The following is a 16,703-nucleotide window of genomic DNA, read 5'->3' on the forward strand; positions in this document are numbered from 1 at the left end:
TCGATGTTGAGTCTAGAAATTCTTTAGTTATATGTAGGGGAATTGTTTGTGGGTTGGAACGTAAGGCTCTTTTTACTCCTTATACCTTATGACTTTCTGATCTGAGTCAGTCCATTCTTCCACCGGGGGTTAAGGAATTAGGATCTGTTCTCTCTATCAGGATCACGAGTTACTAATCAGTAGTACCTTATAAGTTTGATGGTTACCAGCCTAGTTCAGTTCTACTACCACATTATGTTGCCAGAATGGTTTCAGAACTTTGATATGATGATGATGAGTGGGTACGAAATCCTTTGTCAAATGTCTCAAATCCTTTTTGAGCATTTACAGCTGTTATGCTGCCGAAATTTTGCTAGAAATTCTAATGCCTTTGCATTATGATTGTGCTTTCAGATGGCCACTCGCGACCTCAATCAAGTGGTTCGCCTGACTCGATGCCTAGATGTACCCGGCCATACTGCTAAGTTGGTCAGGGTAATAACTGAGGCTGGATACCGCTGGTATCCCGAGTACACGGTCGAAGAGCAATTCCGAGATTTTAATCAAAGCCAGTATCTCTGCACTGTCAGGATATTTCCATCTTATCCTGGATCTACCGAGCCTCTTCACTGCTCCTATGGACTCGGGGTTACTATTGAGATGGCTGTGCAGGACGCCGCCTACTCTATGATGACCATTATGCGAGTCAGATCTGGGTTATTTCGGGACTCTGATTTCCGGTATATGCCAGGATCACTTCCGGGAGCGCAAGGGTATCTCCAGGCTATCTATGCTGACCCCACTCAGGAGGATTCACGGACTCGCACCACTGCTAAGATGCTCGAGGATAAGGACCGTGAAAATCGGGCCTTAAGGCTAGAGCTCTTCAACACCCGTGCTGACCACTGGGCCACTTTGACTCGGTTCGCACCGGCGGTGCAAGCTGGATATTCAGATATGCGCGATCTCTATCCTGTGAGGTCCGCTCTGCCAGACGTGATGGTTTGGCGTGATGTAGGAGGCATCACCCCACCTCGCGGTCCCCGCAGGCCACCGTTTGTTGGTCCAAGGCCTCATCCTAGCCCCTATGGTCCACAAGCTCCGCGAGACCGTCTGTTTCTAGATGATCATGTTGAGCTTCCGGGCTATGGAGGTGACTTCTACGAGGACTACTACGGATTGGTCTAAGTTAGTGGTAGTATCACTAGTTCGCACTAGCTGTGTCGTCTATCGTCCTGCGTGACTCGTGGGATATGACCTAGTTGTACTCTTTCCGGAGATGTAGAAAAATAATGTATAGGAGCTGGGAATGCCTCCGATGAGATGTAATCCTCTTTTCACCGTAATAGTACTTTGTTTGGTCTTGTACTAAACCCTGTATGGTGTGTATGACGATGGAATAAAAGAAGCAGTTTCTGTATCTACCATGTCATACGGATGATCATCTTGCATTCCGAGTTATTTCTTACATTATGAATCCTATGTCGGAATTTTACCATCCTGACTAAATCATTGTCTTGTTTACCTAGGATGGTCAACACGCGCGCTAACCCTGCTTCTCAAGAGCAGGCCGAAGGCAGTGAAGCTAGGGATGCAAATCTGCCTCATCCTCCTTCACTAGCCGAGGTTATGATGGAAGCTGAGAGAAACAAGCGGGAGACAAACCGTTTGTTGGAGCGTATTGAACAGAATACAGCACACCATCAGAGGGCTAACGTGGTGTCACTCAGTGATTTTATCAAATTGCATCCACCCACGTTCCACCACTCCGTCGAGCCCCTCGACGCTGATGACTAGCTTCGCAGTATCTCTCACAAACTGCGTTCCGCGCTGGTAGCGGAGGCTGACAAGGTCACCTTTGCTGCATATCATCTTGAAGGCCCCGCCAGTCTATGGTGGGAGAATTATGGAGCTATGCGCCCAGCGGGCCATGTCACAACTTGGGCTGAGTTCAGCGAGGCTTTCCGTGAACATCACATTCCGGAGGGTCTCATGGACCGTAAACATGGAGAATTTTGCAGTTTCACCCAAGGCCGACTTTCTGTGGATGCCTATAGCAGGGAGTTTGGTAATCTCGCCCGATATGCAACTGAGGAAGTGTCTACTGACGCCAAGAAGCAAGCAAGGTTTCGTAAGGGCCTTAGTCCTGAGCTTCGCCGCGACCTCCGTCTGCATGAGTGCACATCTTTTTCGAAACTTGTCAACAAAGCCATCAGTGCTGAAACTGGTCAGACTGACTATGACGCAACACGCAAGCATGGACGTGACATGGGTTCCTCATCCGGTGCTGGTCCTCAGAAGCGCCGCGTGTGGGTACCCAACACTGCCCTGCCACCCAGGTTCACACCGAGGCCATCTTTCCAGGCGCCTCGCCCTGTTCAACAGTCTGCTCCAGCCAAGCCCTATGGGGGTTCAACTAACAATGCTCCTCCACGTACCAGTTCCGTGACTTGTTTCAAGTGTGGGGAATCTGGTCACTATATGCGTGAATGCCCCCAGACCAACCCCAATCAATCTGCTAAAGCTGTTGGCCGTGGCAAGCCGACAGGAAAAGTATTCCACGCCAAGCCGGTCACCGCTTCACGTGGCCATGTCAACTGCATCTCTGCCGAAGAAGCTCAAGAGGATCCCAACGTCGTTCTCGGTACGCTTCTTGTTAATTGCCACCCGGCATCTGTTCTTTTCGATACAGGGGCCTCTCATTCTTTTATATCCGAAAGTTATGCTCGTCTGCATAACGTTGCATTCTGTGACATGCCATCCACTATGGAAATCTCTACCCCTGGTTCTAGATGGCAGACCTCTAGGGTAAGTTATGGAAATGAGATCCAAGTCGACAGACTTGTTTTCCTCGCGTCTTTGATAGCCCTTAAATCTTCAGATATTAATATCATTCTGGGTATGGACTGGATGTCGGCTCATCATGCCCAAATCGATTGCTTCTCTAGGACTGTTCAACTCACCCATCCTTCAGGAAAGATAGTTAATGTCTTGACCCGAATAGCCAAGCGACAATTATATTCTCTTAACGCCAGCCCTTTGCCAGACCTTGAGGACGTTCCGGTAGTCCGTGACTTCCCGGATGTCTTTCCAGAGGAATTGCCAGGTGTTCCACCTGACAGGGATGTTGAGTTTGTAATAGACCTCATTCCAGGAACCGTTCCGATTGCTAGAAGACCTTATAAGATGGCACCCCTAGAACTAGCCGAACTTAAGAAACAACTCGATGAGTCCTTGAAAAAGGGTTTCATCCGACCTAGTTCATCTCCGTGGGCTTGCCCCGTCCTATTCGTCAAGAAGAAGGATGGTACGGACCGGATGGTTGTAGATTACCGACCTGTCAATTTGGTCACAATCAAGAACAAATATCCGCTTCCCAGGATCAACGACCTGTATGATCAGCTCGCTGGATCCTCAGTCTTCTCCAAGATGGATTTGAGGTTGGGCTACCATCAAATCAAAATCAGAAACGGGGACATTCCTAAAACGGCCTTTGTTACTCGTTATGGCCAATACGAGTACACCGTCATGTCCTTCGGTTTAACCAACGCTCCAGCCACCTTTTCTCGGTTAATGAACTCAATCTTCATGGAGTATTTGGATAAATTCGTTGTAGTTTACCTCGATGATATACTCATCTACTCCAAGAACAAGGAAGAACATGCCGAACATCTAAGGCTAGTGTTGAAGAAACTTCGAGAGCATCGCCTTTATGCCAAATTTTCTAAATGTGAATTCTGGTTGCCAGAAGTGACCTATCTGGGTCATGTAATATCTGGTAAAGGTATTTCTGTTAACCCTGAGCGAGTTCAAGCCGTCCTTAACTGGACTCCACCTGAATCGGTCAAGCAAGTTCGGAGTTTTCTAGGCTTAGCGAGCTATTGTCGTCGCTTTGTCGAGAACTTCTCCAAGGTTGCCAAACCTCTAACCGAACTCCTCAAGAAAGATAAGAAGTTCGAGTGGACTCCACAATGTGAGCACAGCTTTCAGGAACTGAAAAGACGCCTGACTTTTGCTCCCGTACTGGTACCGCCAGACTTCTCCAAGGATTTTGTTATCTACTGCGGCGCCTCGCGACAAGGACTAGGTTGCATTCTCATGCAAGATCGACACGTAATTGCCTACGCTTCACGGCAATTGCACCCACATGAGGAGAATTATCCTACTCATGATCTAGAGCTTGCAGCTGTAGTCTATGCACTTAAAACCTGGCGACATTACCTCCTCGGTAATTGTTGCGAAATATTCACTGATCACCAAAGTTTGAAGTACATCTTCACCCAACCGGATCTGAACCTCAGGCAAAGACGTTGGGTTGAATTGATCAGAGACTTCGACTTAGGAATAACCTACACCCCAGGGAAAGCCAACGTCATGGCTGATGCGCTAAGTCGTAAATCTTATTGTAACAACCTGATGTTACAACAAAGTCAACCGCTTCTCCATGAGGAATTTCGGAAGCTTAACCTTCACATTGTACCTCAAGGTTTTCTTTCCACCTTGGTAGCAAAACCTACTCTTACGGATCAAATCATCGCTGCCCAAAAGCGAGATAAGGGAATATCTAAAATCAAAGAGAACATTGCTAGCGGAGGTGCTAGTTGTTTCTCCACAAATGATCATGGTGTGGTGTACTTTGAGAACCGTCTAGTGGTTCCCAAGAACCAGCATCTACGGCAGTTGATCCTTAAGGAGGCTCATGAATCCCCTCTCACTGTTCATCCCGGTAGTACTAAGATGTATCAGGACCTACGCCAGAGGTTCTGGTGGACTAGGATGAAGAGAGAAATTGCTCAGTATATTGCAAATTGCGACGTCTGTCGTCGTGTAAAAGCAGAGCACCAACGGCCTGCTGGCACCCTTCAACCCTTAGCTATTCCTGAATGGAAATGGGATAAAATTGGTATGGATTTCATTACCGGTTTTCCCAGGACCACGAGAGGGAATAATGCTATTTTCGTCGTGGTCGATGTCTTCCACGTTTCTCAACTCAGGCGTTGCTTCTCGGATCCTATCCGTGAAGTGGACCACGAAACGCTTGATCTCCAAGATAATCTTACATATCGAGAGTACCCCGTTCGTATCCTCGATCAGGCCGAACGTATCACCCGACGTCAGAACATCAAGTTCCTCAAAGTACAATAGTCGCACCATTCTGAGGATGAAGCAACCTGGGAAAGGGAGGATCGTCTTCGACTCGAGTACCCCGCCTTCTTCCCGGAGGAACCCAAATCTCGGGACGAGATTCTTTTGAGTGGGGGTGAGTTGTCACACCCTAGCTAGTCATGCATTAGAGTGTTGCATCATGTTTACTCTTTCATCAGAAACTTGAAATGGGGATCTGTGAAACCCTCAGAATCATTTTGAAAATGACCCAAATAAAAATTTCTCCAAAAGGGTCCAAGAAAATGCTCATGTTGATCTCTGAAAATATTGGACAGAGATAAAAATCAAACCAATATTTTTAGTGGCTCATGGACATTTATTTTGGGCATTTGGAATTAATGCATAAATATTTGCTTTGGAAATATATTTACATATATATTAATATATGTCCAAATATTATGCCAATTATAAAGGAGCTCTGGAATAATATATCTAGCCCCTGAAAAATTTGGCATAAGTTAAATAAATGGTTTAATATATTATTTAAATCAGAACAAATGTCAGAAATTAGAAAACAGAAAAAAATAAAAGGGAGAAGCTTACCTGGGCTCCTCCACTGTGCAGCCCATCCAGCTGGCCGGCCCAGCCAGCAGGCGGCCCAGCCCGTCTCCCTCCTCTGTCGTCTTCGTCCCGACAGAGGGAGGGGAGTGTGGCCAGCGCGCGCGCGCGCCACCGCGCCACGCCACCTCTCTCCCTGCCTGCCTGCCCTCCCCTCCTCGCCTCGATGCCCTGGACGACGCCACGCCTCCCCCCTGCTCTCTCTCACTCGCCCTCGGCTCTTCCCTCCTCTCCCTCGCTCTCTCTCTCACGGCCGACACCACCGTCGCCGCCGTTCGCCTTAGCAGCCGTCTCCGGCCACCCCTCGCTCCCCCGACTAGCTCAGAAGCTCCGCCACAACCCCCTCGTCCTCCCCACCGCTCCACAGGCCTCCGGAAGCCCTGCATCGCCGCCACGTCACCGTTCCCCTCCTCGGACTCCGACCACCGTCGCCGTCGATTCGCCGTCTCCAGCGCGTCCCCGAGCCCGCTTCGACGCCCACTGCAACCGCGGTGAGCTACGCCACCGTTTCCCCCTCTTCTCCCCCTCGTTCCCTCACCGCAGCCTCCTCCCCACCACGGCCGAACCTCCGCCGTCGCCGAGCTCGCCGTCGACGCAGCTCCGGTGACCATTTGGTCACCCCGGCGAGTCCAACGAGTTCGTAAGGCTCCGTAGAGCATCCCTAGCGCCTCGCCTAGCTCGCCTTCGAGCTCCAACCCCGTTTCCGTGCACGACCGAACCCCGGCGGCCGCAGCCGAGCTCGCCGCCGTCGACTCCGGCCACCCCAGGCCCAGCCACCACCACCGTTCGACGCGCGGGAGCAAGAGCTCTCCAACGAGCCCAAGAACGGCCTCGCCCGTGCCCTGTAGCGCGATCCCGCATCGCGCCGCCGTCTCGGGCCTCGCCGGCGTCACGTCGCCGGTGGGTTTGACCCACTTTGACCACGGCAGGAACCCCCCCTGAGTCCCTGACAGGTGGGCCCAGCCCTGTAGCTAATTAGGATTAGCGCTAACCACTGTTAGTTAACCCCCTGACACTGACTAGTGGGCCCCAGCGCCACTAATTAGTAATTAGGATTAATTTAACCCTGTTTAACCCCCCTGTCACTGACGTGTGGGCCCCACACGTCAGGTTTGACTCCAGCCAGCCGCAGTTGACCACTGACGTCATGCTGACGTCATGCTGGTGCAATAATTATATTTCTGGATTTAATTTAAATCTGGAACTTCAAAAATTCATAACTTTTATTCTGTAACTCCAAATTGGACAAATTATATATGAAAAATGATTAGAAAAATCCAATCTATCCATCTGTACTATTTTCATGCATGATCAAACAAGTTAAATTGATGTTTCAAGCAGAACAAGGAAAAGCACTTTAAAAGGCCATATTTGAATTTGAAATTTGAACCCTTGATTCAAATTTGTTCAAACCCTTCTGGTTTTAGTTGCATTAGCCCAACACACTCATATTGCCATGTTTCATGCATGCATCATATTGTTGCACATTGTTTGGTGATGGTTGTGTATCGGTGTCCTTTGCGACAGGTTCTGCCTCCGAGGAGTACCGTGATTACCCTAACGAAGAACCGTATCAGTGCATCGACCCATCAGGCAAGCAACCAACCATTTGATCATATCGATACAATCCCATGTTCTCGCTCCTGCTCTCTTTTACTGCATTAAGGCAACGCGTTTCAAACTGCTGTGTGCTACGGTAGTTGAACCCATTTCCTCTGCATGACCTATCATTGCCACAGTAACTAGATGAAACCCACTAGCATGTGTAGGAGTTGATTGAGCCATATGTATGTGTTGTTCCTACCTTGCTATGCCTGCTATGCTTAGAGTCGTGTCAGGTCTGGTTCATCTGGGTGATGGGCTAGAGTGAAATGATTATGTCGGTAATAAGAGTGGTGAGGTGAACACGATTTGGTAAAGGTATTGATGAGAGGCCATGTAGGAGTACATGGTGGGTTGTTTCATTGAAGCCGACCTTAAGCACTGAGATCTGTATGTGTGATTTAAGATACAACTACTACCATGCATTGGGCCCTGAAATATGACCCCGTTCGACTTCTTATTCACCCTAGCTCTCTGTCCAGGAGTTGCAAGTAGTTTCTGGTGTTTGTAGTCTACTGGAGGCCGTGGACAGCGCTGACCGTAGGGGTGGGCTGTGATGCGGTAGGTACGTGGCACGGTGTACCGAATACCCGTTAGGTATCTCGGGAACCCTGTTCACATCGTTCGGGGCCGTATGGGAAACCTTGGCCGGACTCCCTGTGGATGGAACCTGAATAGGCGATAAACCTGGACTAGAGGCTTAAGTGTTTAGGTAGGTCGTGGTCTACACCCACGTCGGCTTTCGCTTGAAGTCTGCCGAGCACATGTCGTGTGCAGACGCTAAGTGGTGGAAACATGTATGAAGAAGTACACCCCTGCAGGGTTAACATGATCTATTCGAATAGCCGCGTCCGCGGTAAAGGACTACTTGGTTGCCTATACAGTTCATAGACAAGTAAATGGAAACTACTAAAAGCCTCAAGATAAGAGTGAGTGCCGAGGATGGCTCTTCCGTAGGAAGACGGAGGCGGATCCTCGGTAGTGTATTGAATTGGTGAGTAGTGGACTCGTGTGCGCAAAACCATTTCAAGTTGGAGTATCGTAGGATAGCCTAGCCAAGAGTCAAAGCTGGCTTGCTGCAATAACTCCACCAACCCTTCTTGATACTAAGCGTGTATGTAGGATCTGATGTAAGTCTTGCTGAGTACCTTTGTACTCATGTTGCTATAATCTACATTTTTACAGAAGACGCTGCAACCCCTTCTGATGGGTTCTATGTAGATGTTGACATCAACGAGTAGGCTAAAGACCCAGGTGGTGACCCTGAGCTTGTGAAGGACCTTGTAGTATAGCTAGGCTTCCCAAGCCTCTTTTATTTTACTAATTGTCTGTACTCAGACAAGTTACTTCCGCTGCTGGTTTGTATGACTGTATGACTTGTATGTTGGGTCGTGAGACCCGTACCTTCGTGTATGTTATGTATGGCTCCCTGAGCCTTAAATAAAGTACTTGTGTCGTAGAGTCATGTTGTGATGCTTCGTTGTATTTGCACATATCGAGCATATTGTGTGTATGATTGAAATGCTTGGTATGTGTGGGATCTGGCTATCTAGTTGTTTATCTTTAGTAGCCTCTCTTACCGGGAAATGTCTCCTAGTGTTACCGCTGAGCCATGGTAGCTTGCTACTGCTCTGGAACACTTAGGCTGGCCGGCATGTGTCCTTCTTCGTTCCTGTGTCTGTCCCTTCGGGGAAATGTCACGCTTTGAGTACCGGAGTCCTGTTAGCCCGCTACAGCCCGGTTTACCGGAGTCCTGCTAGCCCAGTGCTACAGCCCAGACCCACTTGCTGATGACCGACACGTTCGAAGCTGGGTCATGGATGCCTGTCCCTGTAAGTCTGTGCCACTTTGGGTTTACGACTAGTCATGTCAGCCCGGGCTCTTTATCATATGGATGCTAGCGACACTATCATATACGTGAGCCAAAAGGCGCAAACGGTCCCGGGAAAAGGTAAGACGACACCCGTGGGGATACCGTGCGTGAGGCCGCAAAGTGATATGAGGTGTTACCAGCTAGATCGATGTGACATCGAGTCGGGGTCCTGACAGCGTTGGCATCAGAGCCGGACTGCCTGTAGGTTCTCCAAGCCAAGTTGGTCGATGTTGAGTCTAGAAATTCTTTAGTTATATGTAGGGGAATTGTTTGTGGGTTGGAACGTAAGGCTCTTTTTACTCCTTATACCTTATGACTTTCTGATCTGAGTCAGTCCATTCTTCCACCGGGGGTTAAGGAATTAGGATCTGTTCTCTCTATCAGGATCACGAGTTACTAATCAGTAGTACCTTATAAGTTTGATGGTTACCAGCCTAGTTCAGTTCTACTACCACATTATGTTGCCAGAATGGTTTCAGAACTTTGATATGATGATGATGAGTGGGTACGAAATCCTTTGTCAAATGTCTCAAATCCTTTTTGAGCATTTACAGCTGTTATGCTGCCGAAATTTTGCTAGAAATTCTAATGCCTTTGCATTATGATTGTGCTTTCAGATGGCCACTCACGACCTCAATCAAGTGGTTCGCCTGACTCGATGCCTAGATGTACCCGGCCATACTGCTAAGTTGGTCAGGGTAATGACTGAGGCTGGATACCGCTGGTATCCCGAGTACACGGTCGAAGAGCAATTCCGAGATTTTAATCAAAGCCAGTATCTCTGCACTGTCAGGATATTTCCATCTTATCCTGGATCTACCGAGCCTCTTCACTGCTCCTATGGACTCGGGGTTACTATTGAGATGGCTGTGCAGGACGCCGCCTACTCTATGATGACCATTATGCGAGTCAGATTTGGGTTATTTCGGGACTCTGATTTCCGGTATATGCCAGGATCACTTCCGGGAGCGCAAGGGTATCTCCAGGCTATCTATGCTGACCCCACTCAGGAGGATTCACGGACTCGCACCACTGCTGAGATGCTCGAGGATAAGGACCGTGAAAATCGGGCCTTAAGGCTAGAGCTCTTCAACACCCGTGCTGACCACTGGGCCACTTTGACTCGGTTCGCACCGGCGGTGCAAGCTGGATATTCAGATATGCGCGATCTCTATCCTGTGAGGTCCGCTCTGCCAGACGTGATGGTTTGGCGTGATGTAGGAGGCATCACCCCACCTCGCGGTCCCCGCAGGCCACCGTTTGTTGGTCCAAGGCCTCATCCTAGCCCCTATGGTCCACAAGCTCCGCGAGACCGTCTGTTTCCAGATGATCATGTTGAGCTTCCGGGCTATGGAGGTGACTTCTACGAGGACTACTACAGATCGGTCTAAGTTAGTGGTAGTATCACTAGTTCGCACTAGTTGTGTCGTCTATCGTCCTGCGTGACTCGTGGGATATGACCTAGTTGTACTCTTTCCGGAGATGTAGAAAAATAATGTATAGGAGCTGGGAATGCCTCCGATGAGATGTAATCCTCTTTTCACCGTAATAGTACTTTGTTTGGTCTTGTACTAAACCCTGTATGGTGTGTATGACGATGGAATAAAAGAAGCAGTTTCTGTATCTACCATGTCATACGGATGATCATCTTGCATTCCGAGTTATTTCTTACATTATGAATCCTATGTCGGAATTTTACCATCCTGACTAAATCATTGTCTTGTTTACCTAGGATGGTCAACACGCGCGCTAACCCTGCTTCTCAAGAGCAGGCCGAAGGCAGTGAAGCTAGGGATGCAAATCTGCCTCATCCTCCTTCACTAGCCGAGGTTATGATGGAAGCTGAGAGAAACAAGCGGGAGACAAACCGTTTGTTGGAGCGTATTGAACAGAATACAGCACACCATCAGAGGGCTAACGTGGTGTCACTCAGTGATTTTATCAAATTGCATCCACCCACGTTCCACCACTCCGTCGAGCCCCTCGACGCTGATGACTAGCTTCGCAGTATCTCTCACAAACTGCGTTCCGCGCTGGTAGCGGAGGCTGACAAGGTCACCTTTGCTGCATATCATCTTGAAGGCCCCGCCAGTCTATGGTGGGAGAATTATGGAGCTATGCGCCCAGCGGGCCATGTCACAACTTGGGCTGAGTTCAGCGAGGCTTTCCGTGAACATCACATTCCGGAGGGTCTCATGGACCGTAAACATGGAGAATTTTGCAGTTTCACCCAAGGCCGACTTTCTGTGGATGCCTATAGCAGGGAGTTTGGTAATCTCGCCCGATATGCAACTGAGGAAGTGTCTACTGACGCCAAGAAGCAAGCAAGGTTTCGTAAGGGCCTTAGTCCTGAGCTTCGCCGCGACCTCCGTCTGCATGAGTGCACATCTTTTTCGAAACTTGTCAACAAAGCCATCAGTGCTGAAACTGGTCAGACTGACTATGACGCAACACGCAAGCATGGACGTGACATGGGTTCCTCATCCGGTGCTGGTCCTCAGAAGCGCCGCGTGTGGGTACCCAACACTGCCCTGCCACCCAGGTTCACACCGAGGCCATCTTTCCAGGCGCCTCGCCCTGTTCAACAGTCTGCTCCAGCCAAGCCCTATGGGGGTTCAACTAACAATGCTCCTCCACGTACCAGTTCCGTGACTTGTTTCAAGTGTGGGGAATCTGGTCACTATATGCGTGAATGCCCCCAGACCAACCCCAATCAATCTGCTAAAGCTGTTGGCCGTGGCAAGCCGACAGGAAAAGTATTCCACGCCAAGCCGGTCACCGCTTCACGTGGCCATGTCAACTGCATCTCTGCCGAAGAAGCTCAAGAGGATCCCAACGTCGTTCTCGGTACGCTTCTTGTTAATTGCCACCCGGCATCTGTTCTTTTCGATACAGGAGCCTCTCATTCTTTTATATCCGAAAGTTATGCTCGTCTGCATAACGTTGCATTCTGTGACATGCCATCCACTATGGAAATCTCTACCCCTGGTTCTAGATGGCAGACCTCTAGGGTAAGTTATGGAAATGAGATCCAAGTCGACAGACTTGTTTTCCTCGCGTCTTTGATAGCCCTTAAATCTTCAGATATTAATATCATTCTGGGTATGGACTGGATGTCGGCTCATCATGCCCAAATCGATTGCTTCTCTAGGACTGTTCAACTCACCCATCCTTCAGGAAAGATAGTTAATGTCTTGACCCGAATAGCTAAGCGACAATTATATTCTCTTAACGCCAGCCCTTTGCCAGACCTTGAGGACGTTCCGGTAGTCCGTGACTTCCCGGATGTCTTTCCAGAGGAATTGCCAGGTGTTCCACCTGACAGGGATGTTGAGTTTGTAATAGACCTCATTCCAGGAACCGTTCCGATTGCTAGAAGACCTTATAAGATGGCACCACTAGAACTAGCCGAGCTTAAGAAACAACTCGATGAGTCCTTGAAAAAGGGTTTCATCCGACCTAGTTCATCTCCGTGGGCTTGCCCCGTCCTATTCGTCAAGAAGAAGGATGGTACGGACCGGATGGTTGTAGATTACCGACCTGTCAATTTGGTCACAATCAAGAACAAATATCCACTTCCCAGGATCAACGACCTGTACGATCAGCTCGCTGGATCCTCAGTCTTCTCCAAGATGGATTTGAGGTTGGGCTACCACCAAATCAAAATCAAGAACGGGGACATTCCTAAAACGGCCTTTGTTACTCGTTACGGCCAATACGAGTACACCGTCATGTCCTTCGGATTAACCAACGCTCCAGCCACCTTTTCTCGGTTAATGAACTCAATCTTCATGGAGTATTTGGATAAATTTGTCGTGGTTTACCTCGATGATATACTCATCTACTCCAAGAACGAGGAAGAACATGCCGAACATCTAAGGCTAGTGTTGCAGAAACTTCGAGAGCATCGCCTTTATGCCAAATTTTCTAAATGTGAATTCTGGTTGTCAGAAGTGACCTATCTGGGTCATGTAATATCTGGTAAAGGTATTGCTGTTAACCCTGAGAGAGTTCAAGCCGTCCTTAATTGGACTCCACCCGAATCGGTCAAGCAAGTTCGGAGTTTTCTGGGCTTAGCGAGCTATTGTCGTCGCTTTGTCGAGAACTTCTCCAAAGTTGCCAAACCTCTAACCGAACTCCTCAAGAAAGATAAAAAGTTCGAATGGACTCCACAATGTGAGCACAGCTTTCAGGAACTGAAAAGACGCCTGACCTCTGCTCCCGTACTGGTACCGCCAGACTTCTCTAAGGACTTTGTTATCTACTGCGACGCTTCGCGACAAGGACTAGGTTGCATTCTCATGCAAGATCGACACGTAATTGCCTACGCTTCACGGCAATTGCACCCACATGAGGAGAATTATCCTACTCATGATCTAGAGCTTGCAGCCGTAGTCTATGCACTTAAGACCTGGCGACATTACCTCCTCGGTAATCGTTGCGAAATATTCACCGATCACCAAAGTCTGAAGTATATTTTCACCCAACCGGATTTGAATCTCAGGCAGAGACGTTGGGTTGAATTGATCACCGACTTCGACTTAGGAATAACCTACACCCCAGGGAAAGCCAACGTCATGGCTGATGCGCTAAGTCGTAAATCTTATTGTAACAACCTGATGTTACAACAAAGTCAACCGCTTCTCCATGAGGAATTTCGGAAGCTTAACCTTCATATTGTTCCTCAAGGTTTTCTCTCCACCATGGTGGCAAAACCTACCCTTACGGATCAAATTATCAAAGCACAGAAGGTAGATCCGGGAATCTCCCGCATCAAGAGGAACATTCAGAAAGGAATTGCGAATTGTTTCTCCATTAATGATCAAGGAGTCGTATACTTCGGGAATCGATTAGTAGTTCCCAAAGTGCGCAACCTAAGGTGATTAATCCTTAAGGAAGCTCATGAATCTCCTCTCACTATTCATCCCGGTAGTACTAAGATGTATCAGGACCTACGCCAGAGGTTCTGGTGGACTAGGATGAAGAGAGAAATTGCTCAGTATATTGCTAACTGCGACGTCTGTCGTCGTGTAAAAGCAGAGCACCAACGGCCTGCTGGCACCCTTCAACCCTTAGCTATTCCTGAATGGAAATGGGATAAAATTGGTATGGATTTTATTACCGGTTTTCCCAGGACCAAGAGAGGGAATAATGCTATCTTCGTCGTGGTCGATCGTCTTTCCAAAGTAGCCCATTTCCTACCTGTTCGAGAGAGTATAACCGCTAGCCAGCTGGCAGACCTATACATCTCCCGAATAGTGTCCCTTCATGGTGTCCCTTTGGAAATTAACTCGGATCGAGGAAGTCTTTTCACCTCTCGATTTTGGGAAAGTTTCCAAAATGCTATGGGAACCCGTCTTTCCTTTAGCACCGCTATCCACCCTCAGTCGAGTGGTCAAGTGGAACGCGTCAACCAAATTCTAGAACACATGCTTCGAGCCTCTGTTATCTCATTCGGAATGGACTGGGAGAAGTGCCTTCCGTTTGCCGAATTCGCTTACAACAACAGCTATCAATCTAGCTTGGGTAAAGCCCCTTTTGAAGTTCTCTATGGACGACGATGTCGAACACCCCTTAACTGGTCAGAGACCGGGGAAAGACAATTCTTTGGCCCGGATATGATTCAGGAAGCAGAAGAACAAGTTCGTATCGTTCGTGAAAAGTTGAAAACAGCCCAATCCCGTCAAAAGAGTCAATATGACCGAAAACATAAGGCTATGACTTTCGAGGTTGACGAGAAGGCCTATCTTCGGGTCACCCCTCTGAAGGGAACCCATCGTTTCGGTATCAAAGGCAAATTGGCTCCTCGTTACATTGGACCTTTTCGCATTCTTGCCAAACGAGGAGAAGTTGCCTACCAGTTGGAACTACCTCCACACCTCTTCAGAGTTCACGATGTCTTCCACGTTTCTCAACTCAGGCGTTGCTTCTCGGATCCTATCCGTGAAGTGGACCACGAAACGCTTGATCTCCAAGATGATCTTACATATCGAGAGTACCCCATTCGTATCCTCGATCAGGCCGAACGTACCACCCGACGTCATAATATCAAGTTTCTCAAGGTTCAATGGTCGCACCATTCTGAGGATGAAGCAACTTGGGAAAGGGAGGATCGTCTTCGACTCGAGTACCCCGCCTTCTTCTCGGAGGAACCCAAATCTCGGGACGAGATTCTTTTGGGTGGGGGTGAGTTGTCACAACCTAGCTAGTCATGCATTAGAGTGTTGCATCATGTTTACTCTTTCATCAGAAACTTGAAATGGGGATGACAGAACCCCCAGTCCCCTCTGAAACCAACTAGGGTTACTAAAATAATTTTTCAATGAACCTGAAATGCCCTTCTAAAATGCCCATCATTTTTGTCTTGGTTCAGAACCTCTGCCAAAAATGGTGCACATTTTCCTAGGCCATCCTAGGGTTTTTGAATTAAATCATAAATATTTGAATTTGGGCATTTAAAATAATATAAAATATTTAAATGCTCAAATATCTCCAAACTAAAATGTTTCATGTTGGAAATAATCCAACTATGGGCCAGGAATAGTTTGGTGATTTTTGAACTTGCCTAGGTATTTTATTTAATTCAACAAAGTTGCAGATATATTAAATAAAACAGAAACATAAATAAAAAGGGGGAAAACTTACCTGGGCTCCTCCACTGTGTGGCCCAGCCAGCTGGCCGGCCCAGCCAGCAGCGGCCCAGCCCACCACTGTAGCTCTCCGTCGTCTTCCTCCCCTCGCCCCGAAGCTGCTGCGTGCTCGCGCGCGCACGGCCGCGCGGCCACCTCCTGCTTGCCGACGCGCTCCTGGCCGCGTGGACGACTCCCGCAGGCCGTCCCGATCCCCCCTGCTCTCTCTCACTCTCCCCCGGCTCTCCCCTCCTCTCCCTCGCTCTCTCTCTCACACGGCCGAACACCACCGTCGCCGCCGTTCGCCATAGCAGCCATCTCCGGCCACCCCTCGCTCCCCCGACTAGCTCAGGAGCTCCGCCTCGACTCCCTCTTCCTCCCCACCGCTCCATAGCTCCCCGGAAGCCCTGCATCGCCGCCACGTCGCCGTTCCCCTCTTCGGGCTCCGACCACCGTCGCCGTCGAATTCGCCGTCTCCAGCGCGTCCCCGAGCCCGCTTCGACGCCCACTGCAACCGCGGTGAGCTACGCCACCGTTTCCCCCTCTCCTTCCCCTCGTTCCCTCACCGTAGCCACCTCCCCACCACGGCCGAACCTCCGCCGTCGACGCAGCTCCGGTGACCATTTGGTCACCCCGGCGAGTCCAACGAGTTCGCAAGACCCCGTAGAGCATCCCTAGCGCCTCGCTTTGCTCGACTTCGAGCTCCAGCACCGTTCCCGTGCACGACCGAACCCCGGCGGCCGCAGCCGAGCTCGCCGCCGTCGACTCCGGCCACCCCGACCCCAACGGGCTCCGCCAAGAGCTGCGGGTTGGCCTCAGCTCCACTCCGGTGGTCTCCGCGGTCCGTTTGGTGGCCGAAATGACCAAAACCACTTCCGCCGCCGCGTCGGGCTCGC

This window comes from Triticum dicoccoides, chromosome 3A, assembly GCF_002162155.2.
Source record: "Triticum dicoccoides isolate Atlit2015 ecotype Zavitan chromosome 3A, WEW_v2.0, whole genome shotgun sequence".
NCBI classification, from domain to species: Eukaryota; Viridiplantae; Streptophyta; class Magnoliopsida; order Poales; family Poaceae; genus Triticum; species Triticum dicoccoides.